This window comes from Carassius carassius, chromosome 23 (genome assembly GCF_963082965.1).
Source record: "Carassius carassius chromosome 23, fCarCar2.1, whole genome shotgun sequence".
NCBI classification, from domain to species: domain Eukaryota; kingdom Metazoa; phylum Chordata; class Actinopteri; order Cypriniformes; family Cyprinidae; genus Carassius; species Carassius carassius.
In genome coordinates, this window is record NC_081777.1 from 14,003,611 (window position 1) to 14,026,633 (window position 23,023).

Sequence of the window (23,023 nt, forward strand, 5' to 3'; positions counted from 1 at the left end):
GGGTCAACATTCACACCTGATATAGCTTATATATAGTTTTACAGGTTTCTGATAACATGTGATAATTAGCATGTACTATGTATTGTAAAAAAAATAAATAAATAAATGAAAAACTTAAAATGAAATAATAATAATAATAAAAAAACTGCCATAGTTTTATAATTACACATGTAATTATAGATACCGGTATATAATCTTTCATTAAGCATGTTTGAGTTTTAGATTAATTAATAAAATAAGATTTTATATAATCGTCCAATATTTGTGATGTTTTACAAATTCATGTAAAAAAAAACTATTTGTACCATTCATCTTCTTTAGTAGTTTTTCCATTCACAAATTATTTATACAGTGTTTAATTATGTAGAGATCACGAGAGAAGAAAATAATGATCACATCAAACTAGACCTTTTTACAATTGTTGTTGCTGCTGTGAAATCACAACTGTGGGTGAGAGCTGGAGAAAGAGCACCGCCTGTATCCTAACCACATAAAAGTAAGGCAAAACACAACTACTATTTGTTTGCTCAAACCACATAAAGCATGTTTTAATTTAACCTTAATTGTTCTCTTGTGGGCATATCACTATCTTTGATAATTCATGCATTTTTTTATTATTGTTATTTATTTAGCTCCAAATGTATCATATTCTTATGTAAAATGTGAATTTGTTGTTTCATTGAATATTTATTTTACTAAAAAAAAAAAAAACTTTCAGATGTTCAGACAGCCAAAACCTAAAAAATCTGATGACTTTTGGAGATATATGGTAGCACATGATGGCATACAAATATAAAAAATATCAGTAGCCACTATATGGCTGTATATAGGCTAAAATCAATAAACCATTGTTGTGACAAATTTAACGTCTTATTATTATTATTTAGTTAAAATTGTAGATTAATAATAATATCATAATATATTCACCTTATTTTTCAACGTGGAAGTAAGCTGCCTTACCTTGAACGACACCATTTTGCTGCCCTTCTGAGACCTATTGTAAACAAAGTCAGGTGAGTGACACTGAGTGGTTGGTTCGCTATAAAACCTCTTTGCCTTTCTCACCTCTTCTGAGAATGGTTCCTCAGTAGGAATTCGCCGCCTTCATGGAGTGGACTCACGATCTGCCCCGTAAATGATCTTGTCGGATCCACTCTGGACCCAGAGCCCAGCCCACCAACTCCCTGTAGTACGGAGCATAACCCTGAGCCCACCGATGATGTAGAGCCATTTCCCGCCACAATCCGCAAGCCAGAGCAAGGCTAAGCGACTGAGCAGAGGATCACCCCGGAAATTAAGCCCATCCCGTCAGACCAGGTGCGAGAGTCGGCGACAGTGGCTACCACGAAGGAGCAAGCCGTGTATGGTGTGAGTGCGGAAAGGAGCTCTGCCCCCTGCATCATGGCTGAGGGTGAGCTGAGTGTAGCCCAGCATGAGGGCCAAAATGAAGAGAGGAGGGCTCCAGCCTCCGAATCCTGCTCAGAGCACCCTCCAGTGCCCACTCCTAGAAAGCACCCTCCAGTGCCTACTCCTAGAAAGCGCCCTCCAGTTGCCGCTCCTCGAAAATGCCCACCCTACCACCCTCTCCAGCATCCTCCAATACTATTAGCTGGCAGCCCCTCTGCTCACCCTCAGCCCACCATCATTACGGTGCAAGCCTAGGTACTCTGGGACTGCCATCCTCCATCATTGCTGTGGTTGGAGTACCCCTCCCTTCTGCCTCCCGGACTCCGCCTCGGTCTGTAGACCCAGCGGCTCCACCTCGGCTCCTAGTTCCCTCCGTCTCCACCATCACCCATCAATCCATCAGCACCACTAGGCTCCCTCATCCCTTCCGGCTCCACCTTGGTCAGGTGTCAACCCACCATTGCCTCTGGACTACTTTTTTCTTGCTGCGCCTCATCGCTCCAACCCACCGGCTCCATTGGGCTCTTTCCTCCTGCCAGCTCCACCTTGGTCCGCAGTCGCTCTGGCTCCGCCATGGATCTCCGGATCTCCACCTTGGTCACCGGAGCCCTCGGCTACCACCTCGGCTACCACCTCGGCATGTGGCTTCTCCTCCACCTGCTCTGCTTCCATTGATTGGCCCCCTGGAGTTAGTGGCCATCCCTCCTCCACGGCTCCTCCCACCCTGGACTAATTTTGTTGCATTTTTCCTCCCCATGTGTGCTGTGTTCCCTTTAATTAGTCATTTCTTGCACATGTGTTTTCCCAATTATCCTATGTTAAAAGCCCCTGTCCTTTCAGTTTGTTTTTGTCGGTTATACTTATTAGATGTCTCCCTTGTTTTCTACTTCTCAGTATGGATTATTAAAGACTTGTTTGTGATTACTCCATCGACCCCTCATTCGACATTCCCTCCTAGGGAGAGTGTGACATGTATAGACTGATATTTGGAATAATTACCCAATCAGCATTATATAGTGCAGGCAACTGGTTCCCCATAAACTTCAGTAAGTGGTTAGTTTTGTTTAGAGCCCGACCGATATATCGGCCGGCCGATATTATCGGCCGATATAAGCTAAGTGCATTTAAATCGGCATCGGCATTTATAACGGCCGATGAAACATGAGAAACAGAGTCTCATGCTTCACTCATGTTATGAGTGTTGCATAGTGTGCCCACCAGAGGGAGCTCTGCAGCTCCAGAGTTAACAACAGCGCCAGAAGTCCACTACAGAAGAAAGCGATCAACTGTTTTGACGGTGAGTCTGTCGTTCGTCATGTGAAATGATTGTAGATTTAGTTCATACCCTGTATATAAAAACTGTGTGGTAGTTCTAGCTAACGGTCCTATCATTATTACTTCTAAATATTCTGTAACATCACTTACAACCGCTAATGCATTGCTATATTAGATTAGCCACAAAGCTAATACCATGTTTATCAGTGGAAGAGCGCGAACGTTAATAGGAGGTCAAACTATAGCGTTAGCGTTTAACTTATTCTTATTCTATTGCGGTGTGTTTCCCACATAATGACCGCGTAATTGGGCCTTTCACACAGTACGCGGTATGCACGCCGCTTGCCGCTGGGCTCAGCGTTGCCCTTCAGATACAACGCGATTTGCGCTGCGCTATGGCGTAGGTGGAGTTTTAAAAACGTTTAGCGGGAGCTCTTTCATAGTCTGTTCCTCCTCCTTTCGGTCAGCAGCAAACATGTATCTGTCCCGTTGTAAGAAGCGAGCGATAGCGCTAGTCCCGCTGATGAGAATTAAGAGAGAAGCAAGGAAGAAGAGGCTACCCTCAGGTCCAGAGAACAATTTGGTGAATTCAGGCTGGTTACGTTACTCTAACGCTAATAGCTTCCTTTGAAGAGAAGAGGAGAAGATATACGGCTCTGTTGTGAATGTGTCTGTGAGAGCAAATATAGTGTAGTTACAGTAACTACAGTAGGTGCGTCAGAAATGATTAAACCAGAGGGGACATGTAAATAAATGTGAGCTGAACAAGCGCTTTTTTTTTTTTTACATCTTGTTTCAAAGCAGCTTTACAGACATAACAGGAAAATGTTGAAATAATATTGTTAAATATAAGTAGGTAATACCTATTGCTTGACAAATAAAAAAAAATATATATATTTCTCATTTTTGCCTATGTAGGAGATCCCAGTTTATTATTATTATAATTCTAATGATGACATGAGTAATGATACATGGTGATATTATTAATACACATGCTTATTCTTTCTCCGTCTCTCTTTCTGCCTACAGATGGCTGAAAAAGGTGAATGCTGTAGCAGCAAAGTGTGGGACTACTTCTGCAAATACTTTAACTTTAGTATTATAATTTATTTACAGTAAACACACAGACTGTTAAAACCAGCTTCAACTGGAAGAAAGTAAAAGTGTTAAATGTTTAAAACCAGACTGTTTTTTGATCATTAAAAAATATATACTTTTGATGTGCAATTGTTTAGTCATTGAGACTGTAATCTAAGGCTTTTTTTTTAACATAGTCCATTCTGGAAAATGGTTTATACAGCCCACATACATAGAACAGGCAGGTATTTTGCTATTGAATGTTGTGTAAATGCAGTTTATAGGAAATGGGTCTAATATCCAGATTATTTTTAAAATCAAAATATCGGCTTATAAATCGGCTCTTTTCGAGTTAATATCGGCGTCGGCCCCCAAAAATCCATATCGGTCGGGCTCTAGTTTTGTTTATATTATTCTAATTACTAGTTTATATTTGTTTACAGCTTGTATTCCAATGCTTTTGGATGCATACAGAATTGGTGAGTAGCTTTTTGTTCTATTATCATATAAATCTAAAGGAATATTAAACCCACTGTTCCACTGTTTGCACTGTAATACCACTGTTCACAGTCATACTCATTTAGAGAATAAATTATAATCACAATCCTGGGATCTTCCTTTGGTTCTACAGTCATTTGCAGTTTGGAACATTGACCCAGGCAGATCTTAGATCAAAAATGGAAAATCAAAAGAGTGAGCAAGCTACATAATTTGTCAGTGAGCGAGGATGTTTGAGATGGAAAGATTACTTCAGGGCCTATCTTTGGCCAAATCTGGCTTTTCTTCTCAAGGTTATCAATCCTTGCACAGTTAATCCATTTGAATTAGCAGCCTTTTAACCTGACCCAGATTCCTTAACTACAGGACTTGATCTTTCTCCAAGTGAGAGCATTTTGCACATTCATTGAGCACACACAGGTGTAGCAACAGTCACACACTGCAAATAGGGTGGCCAATCGTGCCAATTTCGCAGGACACGTCCTTGCCAGGATTTTTATATTGCCAAAAATATCCACGTTTTGGCTTTGTTTGCGCTGCACAGACCAACTGTTGTATGAAGTACTGACAGTGAGAGCTCTAGAGAGCAGATGGCTTCTTGTGCTTTTGAATAGCTCTCACGTTACTTTGATGTCATACAGAGATCAGTCTGCTCAATGCTGCGTCCAGTCCAACAATAAAATGTACGTTTTTGCATCGCTTTGACCGTTCTCTGTAGATACCAACTTCTCACGCACCACGATCGGTCGATTACGTACAATGTCTGCATGTTATTGGTCAAACGATCATTACCATCAAGTATGAAAACAGGAAACCAAAGCCAAAACCTGGATATTTTAGGCAATATAGAAATCCTGGCCAGAATGTGTCCAGCGGAAATGGTAAAAATTGGCCACCCTAACTGCAAACTATGTTTCACTTCCAAACAGACATGAAAAGTGATAATGAAATAATGCAGTATCACACGTGAGATCAGAGTTCTTGCGCAAGACTGAAAATGTTATTAAAATAAGTCCCACAATAAGTTTGTGATACAAATGTTTAACTAAACTTTCCTCCATTTCTTGGGTCCAAATAGACAGAGAAGGAGACTTTCTCAAAACCGAAGCCATGCTTGCTGCTATTGTGGTCTATAACTCCTACCCAAAGTTCCCGCTGCCCTGTATCTTGCTCTCTCATTTACTGTAGGTCATTGCCAATGTATTTTCAGTCAGAACTCATTTAACACAGCAGGATTTTGAATTAATGACACATGTTGTGATTGTTACTTGTGTACAAGCATCAATTTGCCTCCGATTTCAGAGGCCTCCAATTTCCGATGTCTGTGATTTCGCAAAACCTGTCAGCGAGTGAAAATCATGGCTAAAATTGTGTAGTGTGAACTGAGCATTAAGAAACTTTAATTAATGATATCATGTCTCAAATCTGCTTCAAAGATAAAATTATTTGAATTACAATATTGAAATAAAAATGTAAAGCCTGTACAAATACTCGAAATACTAGAAATCATGAATATATATTGTGACGCGTTACCTGAGCACTCATCAGCGTTGTCCTGGAAACCAAGGATAAACACCTGCGCGCACTCAGCACCGGCTGGCCGGCCACAGCTGAGGCTCATCAAAGGATGACTACAAAAGCCACCGAGTCACACACACTGGTGAGACATGTCTACAGAAGACTCCACGATAACTGGCACTCTTCCTCTCTTCCAGAAAGCAGTGTGTGACCGGCCAGCCCCAGCGTGTTAGCACAGCACAGCACAGACACCCTGTACTTGGAAGCATGGAGTACAGATGGTGGAGCACCAGCACCCTTCACCCAGACAGATTAACACGGTTTTCCCTTCAATAAGTTCACCCTCCGTGGCCTTTATTGAATTCCCCTTGTCATGTGATTCTTCACCCTGTTACACTGGTGGAGAATGTGGGCATAATTTGGGAAGAATCACCGACAAGCCAACCCAGGGCCGTAGCTGGGGTCAGCGGGGCCCCGGTGAAGGTTGTACCAGTGGGCCCTGTTTGAAAATGTTTAATTTGTATGTTCGTTCATTTTTATTTATTTGTGCTATTTAAACAATGTTTAAGTTTTTTTTCAAGTTTGGTCAAGTAGGTGTCCAGGTACAGAAACCGAATAATTAAATGTAAAATAGCACTGCATCATCTTCAATGTAAAATGAAATATACAAAGCAAAATTTATTCAGACACCTTCAACATTTCCCCCATTATTACAGTTTATTTGCTATTGCTTCTAAAATGGATATAAAATATGACAAAAACTTAGTCAAACTGTGTCAGAACAAATTTGTCTCGATAATGTCATAACTTTGATAGGAATGTATTTAATGCATTACAATCAACCAAAACTACAGTTGTTTTTATGACAATATTTACAAAACTATCAATACTTTGTTGACCAATTAAGGCGGGCATACATAGTGCGATTTCGGCAAGGTACCAACTCACACTGTACGAGTAGATCACATGCGATGTAAAGCCAAAGCTCACAATTTTTATGTGCTCACTGTACGGTCCGATCGTCGAGTTGCGATTTGACTGCTCACACTGTACGTGGGGAATCAACCGAATCAACACGTAGGATCCCTCAGAACCCGGATATTTGTGGCTGTTTCAGAATAAACATGCTTTCCCGGGATAAACACACTGCTTTAGTGATATGCGCAATTCTGTGTGCTAAAACGTCCAAAAAACAAAAAAAAAGACGTCAGCGTATCTAGATGTGCAGGTGGCTCGGAAGACATGGCCAATATGCTGCCCTACAAAGCAAAAAGGCAGTAACTGCATTTTTGTTCAAAATTTAATGTCATTTTCATTACATTCATTCTCACACTTATACTGACACTTGCGCAGTTTTTTCCCTTGACGCACTCAAAGCTTTTGACAGACTTGAGTGGGACTTTCTATGGACAGTACTGGATCATTTTGGTTTCGGTCCCAAATTTATATATGCCATTCGAACTCTTTATTGTAACCCAACAGCCTCTATTTCAACAGGCACTTATCAGTCTCTACCCTTTCCATTACAGAGGGGTTGTCGTCAAGGCTGTCCCCTATCACCACTTCTTTTTGCTCTTTCATTGGAACCCTTAGCCCAAGCTCTCAGGCAAAGCCAAGTTATTGCACCTATTACTTTACTAGGTTCTCAGCATTATATATCATTGTATGTGGATGATATCATTCTATACCTTTCAGACTTGAAAAACTCTATACCTCATGTTTTAAAGTTATTCCATCACTTTAGCAGCATGTCTGGATACATGATAAATTGGGATAAATCCTCCTTAATGGCCCTTAACAATACCCCTCAACACATTTCCCTTCCTATCAATATTGTGTTTACTAAATCATTCACATACCTAGGAATCAAAATAACAAATTCTCTGTCAAGAATCATCCAGGTAAATTTTGGTGAACTCAGCCAGAAAATAAAACTTGATCTTCAAAGATGGACTAACCTTCAAATTTCAATGCAAGCCAGAATCAGTACAGTCAAGATGAATATTCTACCATGCCTGAACTTCTTGTTCTTTATGATCCCATTCACACCACCTCCCAAATATTTTAAAAAGTTAAACTCTGCAGTATCTAGATTTGTCTGGAATGGCAGACAACCCAGAATACGTTTTCTGTTTTGCAGCGCACAAAATTAGAAAGTGGTCTTGCTCTCCCTAATTTTCAGATCTATTACTGGGCATTCCAGATTAGAGCTATAAGAATATGGACGGACAAAGACAGTAAAGTGCCATGGAGAAGCATAGAATCAGCTATTGTACATCCCCATAGACTTCAAGATCTGCCCTTCACAGGTTTAGGCCGTTGCAACTCTCACCATAAATTTGGTAATGTTATCTTATCCACTTTAGTTGCATGGTACATTGCTGAAAAAGCAATAGGCCATTCAAAACTCTCTCAGCAATCTCCTCTATGGAACAATGCTCACTTTTTATCTGATCAACAACCTTTTGTTTACCCTTTGTGGCAGTCTAAAGGGGTTTCTACTTTTTCAAATATTTTTGACGGGACTGGTCCAGGATATCCAAGCAGAATATAGCCTACCTGGCTTTTCTTTTTTCTTGTACCTGAGGTTGCATTCTGCCATGAAATTCTATTTTGAGTGACCACCCAATGTTTAGCTGGATTGATCCTGTCAAAGATCCTAGAGGGGTGGTTTCAGTAATTTATAATTCTTTACTCCGTAGTGTTCACAAACCTTTAAAGATACTAGCAACGTGGGATTTGGAACTTTCTTGGTTAGGATTCCACCAAGACTGGGAAACAGTGTGGTCAAACCTGGGCCTTGCCTCTAAAAACCTTAGTCAGGTACTTATTCATTTTAAGACTATTCATCGTTTCTACTACACACCTTACAAGCGATGAAACATGCAACTTTTACCCAATCCATACTGCAGCTTCTGTAACACTGATGCCACTGGTACATTTCTACATATGTTTTGGGACTGTCCAATGATTCAACCATTCTGGAAGTATGTGATTGTTACATGATCTTACAGGTCTTTATCTGGATCTGGACCCATGTTTACTATTATTGAATGATGATTCAAAGTACCAATTTTCTTTAGGTGACAAAAGAGTGTTGATGGCAGGGTTCACAGCTGCAAAAAAGCTATTTTACAGCAGTGGATAACCCCAGATACAAATCTGAAACAATTTTGGATCATCTCTTTTCATTATATAGTTTGCCTTGAGTGTACAACTGCAAAGATCAATAAGGCAAAGACAACCACTGCGAATACCTGGATGAATATAGCCTCTGCCCTTAAAGAGCTTCTTTGAATATGCTACTGTAATAAACAAAACTCCCTAATCATCGGGAAGAAGGAGGCGGGAACCGGCGGACAATCAAAATGAAACTTTAATAATCAAATTAAACACAAAACCGCGCATCAGCCCCTCGCGGACGACTGATGTGCACAAATAAAAACCAAAACATAAAATAAAGCCCAGGCCTGGTCCTCTCTCGTCCTTCACTGTCGTCGCTCCTGTTTTCCTCCGTGGGACTCAAGACCGGTGGGTCAAACAGGTGTCGTTCATTTCCCAATCACTCCACCGGCCTCGCTCATTCCCACATCCCTCGGCCCCGCCCCACTCATCACAGCTACATTTAATGTGAGTTTGCTGCCAGTGTTTGTTAAGTGTGTTGTGTTCTGTGTGCATGTGTGTTCTTTATTTTTATTTTACTTTATTTTAATGTTATTTATATTCTCATCCGAATGCTCTTTTTGTATGATATGTGTTTATTGATGGAAAATAAAAATCATAATCACAAAAAAAATAAAAACCTAGCTACTAGCTACCTAGCTAGGGGTGTTTTACATGCACAGTGCCAAGAGAGGCATAGTCTATAAGTAACGTTAGGTCTAACAGTTGAACTTAATCAGTAAAAAAATAATAAAAATAACTTAATGATGCTATCCAAAACATCCAATTTACATCCATCATATTGACTGTGTTAATACTGCATCCTATATTAAGTTAGTGAAGCAAATTGTCGTAAAATCTGTTTAAGTCTTTTGGGATGACTTCCTTCAGGTCTTGGAAGTGTTTGAATTTCAGCTCTTTGATCTTCAGGTGGTCTGAATAGAGGCCGCATCTGACACAGGCAAGGTTGCTGCAAAAAAAATAAAATGAATAAAAGTCAAATGATCATTTCTCTAAATTATACGACATGTTTATGTATGATAACAAGGCAAGAAGCCAGCTAGCTTGCTTTAAGTGATGAACAACATGGCAAAGGCAGCTACTTGTTGATCATGACGGCATGCCTTGACATGGTAAGATACAATCCTGTTTTATCTGCAATGCACAGGGTTTAGTATGTATTGCAGTGGATTGTCTTGCGCTAAATTCAGATTGTCATAAGAGCACCTGAAATAGCGGTGGTCAAGATTTTTTTTTTAAGCCCTACGAAAACCACGTTAGCTATCTCACCAAACATGATGACAAAACCAATGCATAGTGGCTTACTAAGTCAACAGCATGCTATTTTTGTGCATTAAATTCATTATCCTCTTCAGAAACAAAACCATGGAAGATTTCAGTCAACAAGATAGCTACCGTCTAATGCTAGACCTAGCAGAAATAAAAATCTAGCATCCTCATGATACATGACACCTCAGCACTACATTTACTTTGAGATGAAACTGTTATATATCATATATATAAACTGTTATTATATTATTCATATAACAGAATCATGAATAACCATTGTTTTGAACACATTTATCTCAAGAGGACGTGCTGCTCGATGAGGATTTGTTGCGACTCTCAGTCTTGATTATGCTGCGAAGCTCCCGCGGTGTTACGAGACTTCTCAGACAGTTGAAGTGTCCAATGGAGTTACGAGATTTGCTCTCAAGCTATTTTTAAGACTTTAGATTGGTTCATGATTTGTAAAATTAACATACCCATGTGGGGACTGACCAATAGCATGGATTTGTGAAAAGATATGACATTTACAAAATGTGGACATAGAAGGTTTCCGCCCGACAGCGACGATATGTAACATGTGCTGGAGTGTAAATCCAGCACACGATGAAGAAGATCTATAAATAAGGCTTTTAATAATACACGGTAGAAAAAAGGGCACATCCAAACACAAATCCAATTTATGGCTTCAAACATTAAAAGCGGACAAAACAGAACTGAACAGACAGGGTTTTTAAACACAAGGACCAGGTGGGGAGTAATCAATTAACTAAACTAGGAACGGAACATGACCAAATAGGTATTACACAAAGGAACAGAAGTCCATGACTGTAACAATATATGTGTGAGTGTGTTTTATGTTGAATGTGGCTGTATCTGCATGATTACCATCTGTCTGAGCGCAAATCAGCACGCTATTACTGTGTAATCACAGCTATCAATGTGAACGCCATCTATATGAATAGAGTGTGATTATTGACTTTATGGTGCATCTCTATGATTGCCATCTCTATAACTGGCCATCATGACAATTGACTATATGGCAACTGGCCATCAGTACATGATAATTTACTATATGGCCAGAATTCATTGTAAATGCTGCATTTCTAGCAATCTCAGGATGTACTGTAACTGGCATACATACCGGTAGTTAATTTAATTTTATTTTTTTCTTATTTTTATTACTCAAATTATTCTTATTGTATTTTTCTAGTGCTCAAATAAATCACTTATATGATGTCTACACTGAAAAAAAGTGAAACTACTGTGTTGTTCTTTTAAAGTGCATTTTCACATGGGACTAAGTGAAAATCATGGTTTCTGGTTTAAACCTGTTTTATTCAGTTTGCCTTAAAGCAAATAACGAACCCCCTAGAACAAATTAAGAGCAACAATTTGACTTGAGTAGTATTTTTACTTTAAACCAGAAGGTTTCGTGTCATGTGAACACATGATCAACTCCTCGCGCTCGGCAGCGTTTTAGCATCCCCCATTATCGCATCGAGTATGAAAACTGTCTGTGGCCCAGGAAATCGCTATTAGACAAGGTAAGCATTTGAAAATGTACGGAGCCCCTCTGGTCCCACTTTGTCAAAAAAAAACTTGTGGCCTCAAGATACTAACTCGTGGCCTCAAGATACTAACTTGTGGCCTCAAGATAAGTTAACTCGTGGCCTCAAGATAAGTTAACTCGTGGCCTCAAGATAAGTTAACTCGTGGCCTCAAGATATGTTAACTCGTGGCCTCAAGATATGTTAACTCGTGGCCTCAAGATAAGTTAACTCGTGGCCTCAAGATAAGTTAACTCGTGGCCTCAAGATAAGTTAACTCGTGGCCTCAAGATAAGTTAACTCGTGGCCTCAAGATAAGTTAACTCGTGGCCTCAAGATAAGTTAACTCGTGGCCTCAAGATAAGTTAACTCGTGGCCTCAAGATATGTTAACTCGTGGCCTCAAGATAAGTTAACTCGTGGCCTCAAGATATGTTAACTCGTGGCCTCAAGATAAGTTAACTCGTGGCCTCAAGATAGTGAAGTGTCTGACACATGGACCCTTTGTTATTAAACTGGACCTGTACTGTAGTGCAATGTAATACTTCACATTCTGTGCAATATTATCTGTTTTAATATTCAGTGTAATATAGTTTGCTGCAGTTCTGCTTCTATTTATTTACTAGTGCTGTTCATCACAATCAATTCAATTCTGTTAATACAGTAATGTAAATCTTGTAGGCTGCATATCCATAGTCCTTTATAATTCTTCTTCATATTTTATAGCATATTTTTATACTTTTTACATGTATATAGGCTACTTGTTTATTTACCAACTTCTATTATTATTTATAATCCTTTAAATGTCTTGATGTGCACATGAACTGTGACACAAGAATTGTCCCCCGGGTTATCAATATCAATAAAGATCAAAGTATTTCTGATTCTGATTTTAAGTTAACCTATAGTAGTGTGCAGACTGGTTCATTAATTATTGAAGTGTTTCACATTTTGGAAAAGCATGTCCGTGTAGCCTATGATAAAACGTCAGAAGAGGGCGTTCTAGGCTTAGGTCACGGTACCTCCGTCTGGCTGTATGTATTTATGTGTATTTCCCGGTATTTCCCAGTTGACGGCAAGGAGTTGCGGGATGAGAATGCGTTAGATGATCATATGAATAATTAGCATAACAAGTTAAGCAGGCTAATTCAACGTTAATGGCTATCAAGTCCGATAAAATTTGTAACGTTAGTAACAGAGACTAAGATAGCAGTTACTTGATAACCATTAACGTTGAATTAGCCTGCTTAACTTGTTATGCTAATACATTTCAACTGGGAAACACCAGGAAATACACATAAATACATACAGCCAGACGGAGGTACCGTGATCTAAGCCTAGAACGCCCTTTGCTGACGTTTTATCATCGTGCCATCGAACCATCCTGCACACTACTATAGGTTAACTTAAAATCAGAATCAGAATTACTTTATTGATCTTTATTGATATTGATAACCCGGGGGACAATTCTTGTGTCACAGTTGATGTGCACATCAAGACATTTAAATGAATATAAATAATAATATAAGTTGGTAAATAAACAAGTAGCCTATATACATGTAAAACGTATAAATATATGCTATAAAATATGAAGAAGAATTATAAAGGACTATGGATATGCAGCCTACAAGATTTACATTACTGTATTAACAGAATTGAATTGATTGTGATGAACAGCACTAGTAAATAAATAGAAGCAGAACTGCAGCAAACTATATTACACTGAATATTAAAACAGATAAAATATGGGCGTATTCAAGCCGCGTGCTTCAGTTTGAATCTGAATAGCGCGTTCAGCGCGGGGGCGTGGTCACATTAGATATAATGAAGGGAGACATGAAAAACAGACATTGCGTTGTTTTCATATGGATTACTTTATCACAGAATATCTGTTTTCGGCGGCACTTGTTTAGTTTAAAAGTAGACATGTCAAGCTTTCTATAGATACCTCTCTCATGTCTCTTTGTTGAGTATTCACGGAGTTACAGTTCATTTTAATGACGTGTTTGTAAATGAAGTTCAGCGCAGACAAAGGCTGCAGACAGCACACCTTGTTTGTTATCTTTATTTTATAAGTGCACAAAGTTTTGTTATTATTATGTCTGTATCCAAAAAAAAGTAGACCCTTTACAGATTCGATTGATGTATTGCTCTTATTTGTACGATTAAAACTGAAAGTGTAATTTAAGTTCTTTTCGGGGTTATCAGGAGAAAATGACTCAAAACGCGTATCTGCGTTAATCGACTCCAGAGGGTTTTTAACTTATCTTGAGGCCACGAGTTAACGTATCTTGAGGCCACGAGTTAACGTATCTTGAGGCCACGAGTTAACTTATCTTGAGGCCACGAGTTAACGTATCTTGAGGCCACGAGTTAACTTATCTTGAGGCCACGAGTTAACTTATCTTGAGGCCACGAGTTAACTTATCTTGAGGCCACGACTTAACTTATCTTGAGGCCACGAGTTAACTTATCTTGAGGCCACGAGTTAACTTATCTTGAGGCCACGATTTAACTTATCTTGAGGCCACGAGTTAGTTATATATTTTTTTTTTTGACAAAGTGGGACCAGAGGGGCTCCGTAAAAATGTGTTATTTTAATGAAAATAAATGTTTTTCCATTCACATTAATGGTCAGTGGCACGATGAACAATTAGCCTATTACTTTACAGACAACTTGTGCACGTGTTAGCTAAAGCTAGCCAAACCATGCCATCACAATAAGTTTGTTGCCTCTGTTTGACAAATGTTTTGACAAGTTTGTCTTTTACAAAGTTAGTGCTTGAATAAACTAGTTGACTCCTTTCTTGTATGCACCGCGACCGTCGACTAACGTTAATCTAATCTGACCCAGACAGACTCTGATTGGACCTTCGGCGTGTCAATCTAACAGTCCCAAAACCGGACCATAGACTGTAAAAGAAATGGATACAGTGACCCCATTGGATTCAACGGAGACAAGTAAAGTCAATTAGAAGTACGCTCTTCCTGGGGGTCAGGCGTACTGCGCAGACTCAAACTGAGCTTGTTGACGTAGATGTCACGTGAGCAACCTGTCTGACAATTGTAAGTCTTCTAATAGCTGTGCCAAGAGAAATCTGAATCACCCACTGAATCTTGCAGAGAAGGTGAGCGTGAACAGGAGCAAATTTTGGTAAGTATTCTGATTAAATATCTCCCTTGACTTCATGCCTCCACGTCCCCCCGATTGCCTCATAGACAGTAAAAGATTGTCTGCGAGCTTCTCCTCCTGTGCATACGGTAATTTCTTCGCAGGTTATGACGCAATCGTTAGCCTATTTTTTACAAAAACTGCCTCTACGGGACCATAACGTAAGATACAAGGTCATTGATCCTTTTATACATTTTCGTGTTTCTTTAGAAATAATTAATGAACAAATTGAGTCTTTAAACGCCTCAGATGTAAAGTTATTCACTGTCAAAGTGACGCCAAAATGAATGGAAGTCAATGGAATGCTAACAGCAGGTGAGGGTCCGCTAGCCAATGGCGGCCACCCAGGGCTGCTTCAGTAAAATATGAAACCCTGCCCCCCTGAACCGGACAGCGTTAGATCGTGTCACATGGTTCGTAAACACTTCCTGGTTCAAATCTGCTCACAACAACACTGATACACCTCTGTACACAGAAAATATCCAAATAATAAACCCGCGATTACGATAGAAAAGCTTGGTATGAGATTTTCTTGAGATCTGGGGCATTTTATAAAAAATATAAAAAATGTACATCGGAAATGCTACAAAAATGCTGAAAAAGGCTACAAATAGCATGTTTTTACAATTGTAAAAAAGTGAGTTTTGAGTAAAAGTGTACTAATAATTTAATAAATTGTCTGATGTAGCTTGATGCTAACGTTAGCTCTAATGCTACTAATAGCAGGTGCATTTCTTCTTCATTATGCATTTCTGTCACAATAATTCACATAAGGTCATAAGAAAATGTTTTGTTGTATTTTCATAGTAAGACTTTTGATAAATAAGGGGTAAATGCATACTGAGACTGAAGTGAGATTGCTGCTTTGTTGCTTTGTAAACATTGAAATACCACAAAAAAGGCTGATAAAGGTGGAATAAAAACAAAAGAATAATGATAAAAGAATAATGCGGATAATGTGTCATACCTGGTGGAGGTGTGAAAGACTCGTTTGGTAAGAACAATAGAACCATGAATGGGAGAGTATCCCTAGCCAAAAACACATACAGAGCACACAGGAGTGTTTACATGTGTGATCTTACAGAGATGACAAGTGCGATAAATCAATCTGATTAGCCTTCTCTAAAAACACACATAACATGGCCTTAGAAAATATTTAATAAAATTCACAGTTTTACAGATTCGATTATGAAATTTCTAATGAAGTTTTGAAAGACTTGTGGCTTTAGCTACACTGTATTTCTAAACTCATATCTTATATCAACAATTTTTTAATACATTTTTTAATACATTTAATGTTTTAGCATTTTTGTTTTTTTATGTTTGAGCTTATATATCTCCATTATCATAACAGTCTGAGTAATTCTGATTCCTGAACAGTAAACTTTGAAGTGTAAGCTTTGTGAACAAATGCTGATTCTGTATCTAGTCAGAAAGAATCATGAGCAGAAACCTTTTTATTTTGGGTATGTCATTTCTGTCTCCATGCCAAAAAAATGGAGGGGTGATTGGTAAGCGGTTAAGGTCTAATTATGAATTACAGTCTGTAGTGATTATTATGGATGGTGCTAACTGCCCAACAAAAAACCAAAATGTAAAATCTCACATTTTCCTCTGTTTTACAGGTTGAATTTTGTTTCCTGGAAATTCCAGAATTTTACCTTTTATTGCTGAAATTGGTGAGTTCCAAAGTAAACAACTGTGAATATTATTTTCATGTGTTTTAAATAGGAATGACTAACACTAGAGACTAGCTTTAGCTGAATACCACAGAGGTATGTGACCTTATGAAAATATAATTTGCCTCAATTCATGTTAATTCATGATTAAAATGTCAGTATTTAGGTTTTTTTTTATATACTAAAGTCTTTACAGCAGATCCTAAGTTGTCAAACATTTTTGGAAAAACAATCAACCCCCCCCCCCTCCTTTGTTTAATATAATAATCTTTCAGTACATTACAATCATTATATCATGGCTTGAGATAGAATGCAAAATTAGATAAAAAATGCAAAATTGGACTTCATAATAATGCATTGTGTGTGTTGTGCTCTCACCTAGAGCCTCAAGCTGAATCAAAAAAGGGGGTGTCTTCTAAAATACATTATGGTGTACCATGTGGAAGATGTTGACCATCTAATCAAGGAGTATCTGGTAAGTAATTTTGCATTTATCACTTAAAGTGCTAGTTTACCCCAAATTGAAAGTAATATTTAATTACTTCTTTTCAATAATTACTCTTCCTAATGTTGTTCCACACCCATTGCCTTTATCCTTCAGAAGAAAAATTAAGATATTTTTGATGACAGAATGTTGTCAGATTTCCTTTCATAATCTGTCTTTGCACTTTAAAAAGTTCATAAAGAGATCAGAAAACTAATCCATAAGAATCAAGCAGTTTAGTCCAAAATTTCTGAAGCGAATCAATCGCTTTTTATGATGAACAGATTTAATTTAGTCTTTTACTTGCATGTAAACATTAATCAGAAGCTTAACCTAACTTGAATAACACACAAGATCCAACCTCTTCCGGAAGCACAAATGTGCTGCATAACACACGAGAATGAAGCTCATTGGTTACGCAGACTGTTTGAGCTTCCAGAAGATGTTTGTTGTGCGTTATTCACACTCAGTTGAGCTTCTGCTTATGTTCGCTGATCAATATTTACATGCGAATAAAAGACCAAATTAAATTTTTATCATAAGTGATCGATTCTCTTCAGAATATTTTGACTAAACTGCTTGATTCTGATTGGTTAATAAATTGTATGTTATATTTTTGAAGAACACTATATATTATTATATCTTATTCACATTTTTAAATATGTTTTACTTCAGAGCTTCTTGGTTAAAATATGTATACTACTGTTTTTTGCACATGTTGCATATGTTGTAACTTTTTTTAATATAACAATTGTACCAATGCTTTATTTAGGTCAAGTTGCTATGAGAAACATGTTTGAAAGAGTCAGCATTAAATATCCTTTGGACTTTTTTTAATTTGATTTGGAGAATGTATTTATTTTTGTTCATATTTTTAATATAGACACATCAGTCACTGATTTCATCAAAATAACTTTGTAATGTCTTGTCTTCATCTTTTATTAGGTTGTTCAGAAGGATGCAGCTGAATGAGAGCTTTAAAGATGTACAATGGCATTTTTTTTTCTTCAAGGAAGATGAGGATCCTCTCCAGCCACCACATCACCTTGGAATAATTACTGAAAGGGTGCAGGTCCTTAATGACTTCCCATCAGTCCCAAATGCACGTGCCATGTTGTTTGGCCTCATCTACATTCTAATTGTGAGCTACCCAAGTGAACTCAAACACACCTTTGAGGCTCTACAGAAAATATTCATGGAGGGAGAACCCAAGAAAATGTGATTCACTCTGAGTGTCAATCTCTAAGTACTGGAGTAATCAAAGACATTGGGATACAGGATGTGTTTTATTGCATTAGATCTTGTATTCAAATATATTCCATGATTAATGGAAGGGGGCATTGTTAAATGTAAGTAACATCACAATAAACATTGAGGTCTTTCCAAGATAATATTTCTGTCTTTATTTAAAGTCAACTAAATTAAGCATTTACTGACAATGTTTTTGTTTTATTTTAAATGACCATTTTTTTTTAAATATTAAAGAAAATGTACTTTTGTTCATGGTAAAAGTTAAGTTGTAACAAAGCAAAAAACATATTGACCTACATTTAAGTAAAGTTTTATCTTGTGACTAAAGAAAATTAATTGATTTAGGTGTTATTAAAAATATAGTTTGTACTGACTCAGAAGTTTAACTTAAGTAAATGTAATAAAATTGCTTGTAACAAAATTACAGCAATTTATTTAGTTAAGTCCAAAGTAAAAATTATACTTGGATTTATGGTAAATAGTAAGTTTTTCCAAAGTAAACTTTTTAAGTTTTACCAAAGTAAAAATAATGATTTGGTCTCCATAAAAAAAAACTATATTTTAACTTTGTTTCAATTTTTTTAGGTTGGTCCAAAGTATCATTTTTTTCAGTGTAAGATTCTGTCTATTGTTTTATAATTGAAAAACTACGCAGTGATATGTTTAATGACTAAAATAGTTTGTAGAACCCTTCAATACCGTTGGTAAGTATTTTTTATATTTGGGGGATGTGGGGGGACTAGACATAGTCTCAGAAAAATGGTTGCAGGAATTTCATTTTTCATGGTATCTTCTTCAGATTTGAAATATAAACTCATGCGATGTGACTTTTAACCCATTACTTTTCTAGATTGCTCCTGGACTGATTTTATGTATTTTTATATCAAATAAAAACAAATTCAGTGTGGTACAATTTTTTTTCAAGGCACTTCAGTGTCTATAACTTTTAACCTTTTCTATAACTTATAACTTTTAATATTTTTGAGCATTATCAACTCTGGTTTATAAAAAGTAAAGCCCAAAGAGTCTTCTTTCCAAAGACACCACAATTATGTGTGTAAAACATTGAAGTAAGGAACAATTTTAATTTTAATTAAGTTACAATTTTAAATTAGGTAGGGCCCTTTCAGCTGTGAGTCCCATAACGGGGGGTCTGGTTAACAGGTTAAACACAATTTCAGAGGCCAGAGCCCCCAACGCCTCTACCCCTTGAAGTTGTCTTTTTTCGTTTTTTTTATCTAAGGTGCTCTCCACTGTGTTAAGAACACAGGTCATTATGCTCTCTGCTTCAATGCACCATTGTAGTATGAGCCCACTCGACTAGAGGCATCACCTTGTAAAGTTTAAAACTTTTATTTGTTCCACTACATTAGCACGGTGTGATTGTACTGTTCCCATATGTGTCTAGCAAGATGCAGTACAAGTGTAGTATTGAAAGGGAACATACTCAGTTACTAAACGTAACCTTGGTTCCCGGAGATACAGGAACGAGTACTGCTTTGCTAGCCGTGCTATGTAGCTACTCGACTCAGTAGTCGCTTCAGTCATAGTACACTGAGAATCCTGTGGTGAACGCCCACTTATATAGCAAGATGCCCCGCCCGTTCAGGCAGGCTTTGGCTGGCTTCATCGCCATAGGCACGTGCAGCCCCACAGTCTAGCCATTTGTTTGTTTTTAATACACAGCATGAACCAATGGCTGTGCAGAAGGCAACATTTGCAATGAATAACAGGTTTTCACTGAGGAGCTGAGCTGGAGACCCGGCAGCTTAGCTGCGGTACAGCAACCATGGCAACAGGACGTGGTGTCTCGTTCCCTCCTTCAGGGAACGAGGGTTACCATACGTAAACGAGACGTTTCCTTTCAGTCGGTCACCAAATGGGATCCCTACCAAAGCGCCATGGGTGCTGCCCCTTCCAGTGCCCTGTGCGAGCCGCCTGCACCCCTATTAGGTGTAGGCCAGGACTCGGAACAAGTAGTTCCACTCAGCATTGTCAAAGCACTACCTCACTGGGTGAGATTGGATAACACTGGGAAAACGTACCCGTTCTGCTTAGAACAAGGACGCTGCAGAAGCCCCACCCTTCCCGAAGGAGGTCTCGGGAGCAAATACACATATAGCATCTGTTTAGGTGTATATGGTGGATCGTTTAGGTGTATATGAGGTGATTAAAACCCTCTTGGGAAGGCAGAAGTCTGCCGGGGAAAACACGGGCTCTAAGGCTTAACTGTGGACTATACGCATACAAGTACCGCTTAGGTCTCAATATGGAACACAGACTTCCATGGTTCTCACGGATTCATCATGAAGGCCTGGCGCCGGACATTACGCAGCGTCCAGCTGCGTAGGGTGATAGAGGATCTCAAAAAGGTCTACAGTACGCACACTCTGGAGCAGTTTTAGCAAGCCGACACTAACCGGGGTCTCTGTGCCACTACCCATTTGAGGTGAGAACACAGGAGGATACCGGCTCTACATGAAGGCTATAGAAGCTAGTGAATGTGTTAGGGGTCAAAATCTGTTGGTGAGGTGCCACGAGCCAGCACCCAGGAGGATGTAACACTTCTAGTTGAGTGAACGCGCAACCTGAACGGGCAGGGCACACCCTGTGCCTGATAAGCCAGGGTTATGGCATCCATAATCCAGTAGGCCATCCTCTGCTTAGAGACGTCATTCGCCTTCTGCCGGCCTCCATAACAGACAAAGAGCTGGTCTGAGGTCCTGAAGCTTTGTGTCCAGTTGACGTAGCATCTCAATTCTTGAATGGATAAAGCCAGGGCTGGGTCTGCCTCCTCCAAGGGCAGCGCATGCAGGTTCACCACTTAGTATTTGAAGGGTGCAGTGGCAACCTTGGGCATGTAGGGCCCCAGGATTACCTGGGAGTCAGCCGGCCCAAACTCTAGGCACGAATCATTGACAAAAAATGCATGCAGGTCCCCTACCCTCTTGAAGGAGGTCAGTGCAAGAAGGAGCAGAGTTTTCAATGAAATAAACTTTAGCTCAACTGAATGCAAAGGCTCAAATGGGCCCTGCTGTAGTGATTTAAGCAGTAGAGTCAGGTCCTAAGAGGATATAGAGAGGGGCCGGGAAGGCTTTAACCTGCTTGCCCCTCTAAGGAACCTGATGATGAGGTCATGCTTACCTAAAGACTTCCCATTCATGGGGTCATGGTACACAGCAATAGCGGCAACCTGGACTTTGAGGGTGGGGGGAGACAGCCTTCGCTCCAGCCCTGGCTGCAGAAAGGAGAGCACGACCACAATCGGCCATCTACGGGGATCCTCTCGGCGAGAAGAACACCATTCGACGAACAGGTTCCACTTCAAGGCATAAGCGTGTCTCGTAGACGGTGCTCTTGCCGAAGTGATGGTGTCCACTACCTCCTGGGGTAGGTCACCTAGAACCTCCGCGTCCCATCCATGGACCAGACGCGGGAGCCAAACTTGCCCCATCTCGGAGTCAGTAGATCCTTCCTTATGCACTGAGGGAAAGACAACATATTAAAGGTGCAATATAGGTAATTGTCTTCAGAATTTTTTTTTTTTGTTACACTGGATGAAAGTCTCTTAACATTCCAAAAGCAATCATTAAGTTAAGTGGTCTACATGTATTTATCTGTATTTACATGTTTTGTGGAAGGTGTAGGACCAAGAAATGTTCATCCAATCAAAAAGCTCATTCTGAGGATTTTGATTGACTTTCCTACCTGCCTGTCAACATATATATTTGCATACCTCTGTGCAACCTGTTCATGCAGACAGGATGTATCTTTAGCGCATTCACATACTCTGTGCAGGCAGAGTGCGAATCGCAGGCAAACATCAACAACTTGACCTTCCTTCATGGTACTGTAGTACTTGTACAAACTGTACTACGGGGGAAGTCGTGGCCTAGTGGTTAGAGAATTTGTCTCCTAACCCTAAGGTTATGGGTTTGATTCTCGGGCTGGCAATACCATGACTGAGGTGCGCTAGAGCAAGGCACTGAACCCCCAACTGCTCCCCGGGAGCCACAGCATAAAAACGATTGCCCAATGTGTGCATGTTCACTGCTGTGTTTGTGCACTTTGGATAGGTTAAATGCAGAGCACGAATTCTGAGTATGGGTCACCATACTTGGCTGTATTTCACTTTGATACAGTTTTCTAACCACACGGTGTTAGCTTTCACTGTTATGCTGATGATACTCAGCTCTATATTTTTTTGCAGCCTGGAGAAACCACCAGTTTTAAAAACTAATGGAATGCATAGTCAATATAACAACATGGATGAGGAGTAATTTCTTACTGCTAAATAGAAAAAAAAACAAAACAAAAAAAAAACAGAGGTGTTAAATATAGCACCTAAAAACTCTGCATGTAATAACCTAGAACACTGTCTAAGACTTGATGGCTGCTCTGTCAGTTCTTCATCATCAGGTAGGAACCTAGGTGTGCTATTTGATAGGAATCTTTTATTTGAAAGCCACATTTCTAGCATTTGTAAAACTGCATTTTTCCATCTCAAAAATATATCTAAATTACGACCTATGCTCTCAATGTCAAAAGCAGCGACGTTAATTCATGCGTCCATGACATCAAGGTTAGATTATTGTAATTCTTTAGTGGGTGGTTGTTCTGCACGCTTAATAAACAAACTGTAGCAAGTTCAAAATGCAGCAACT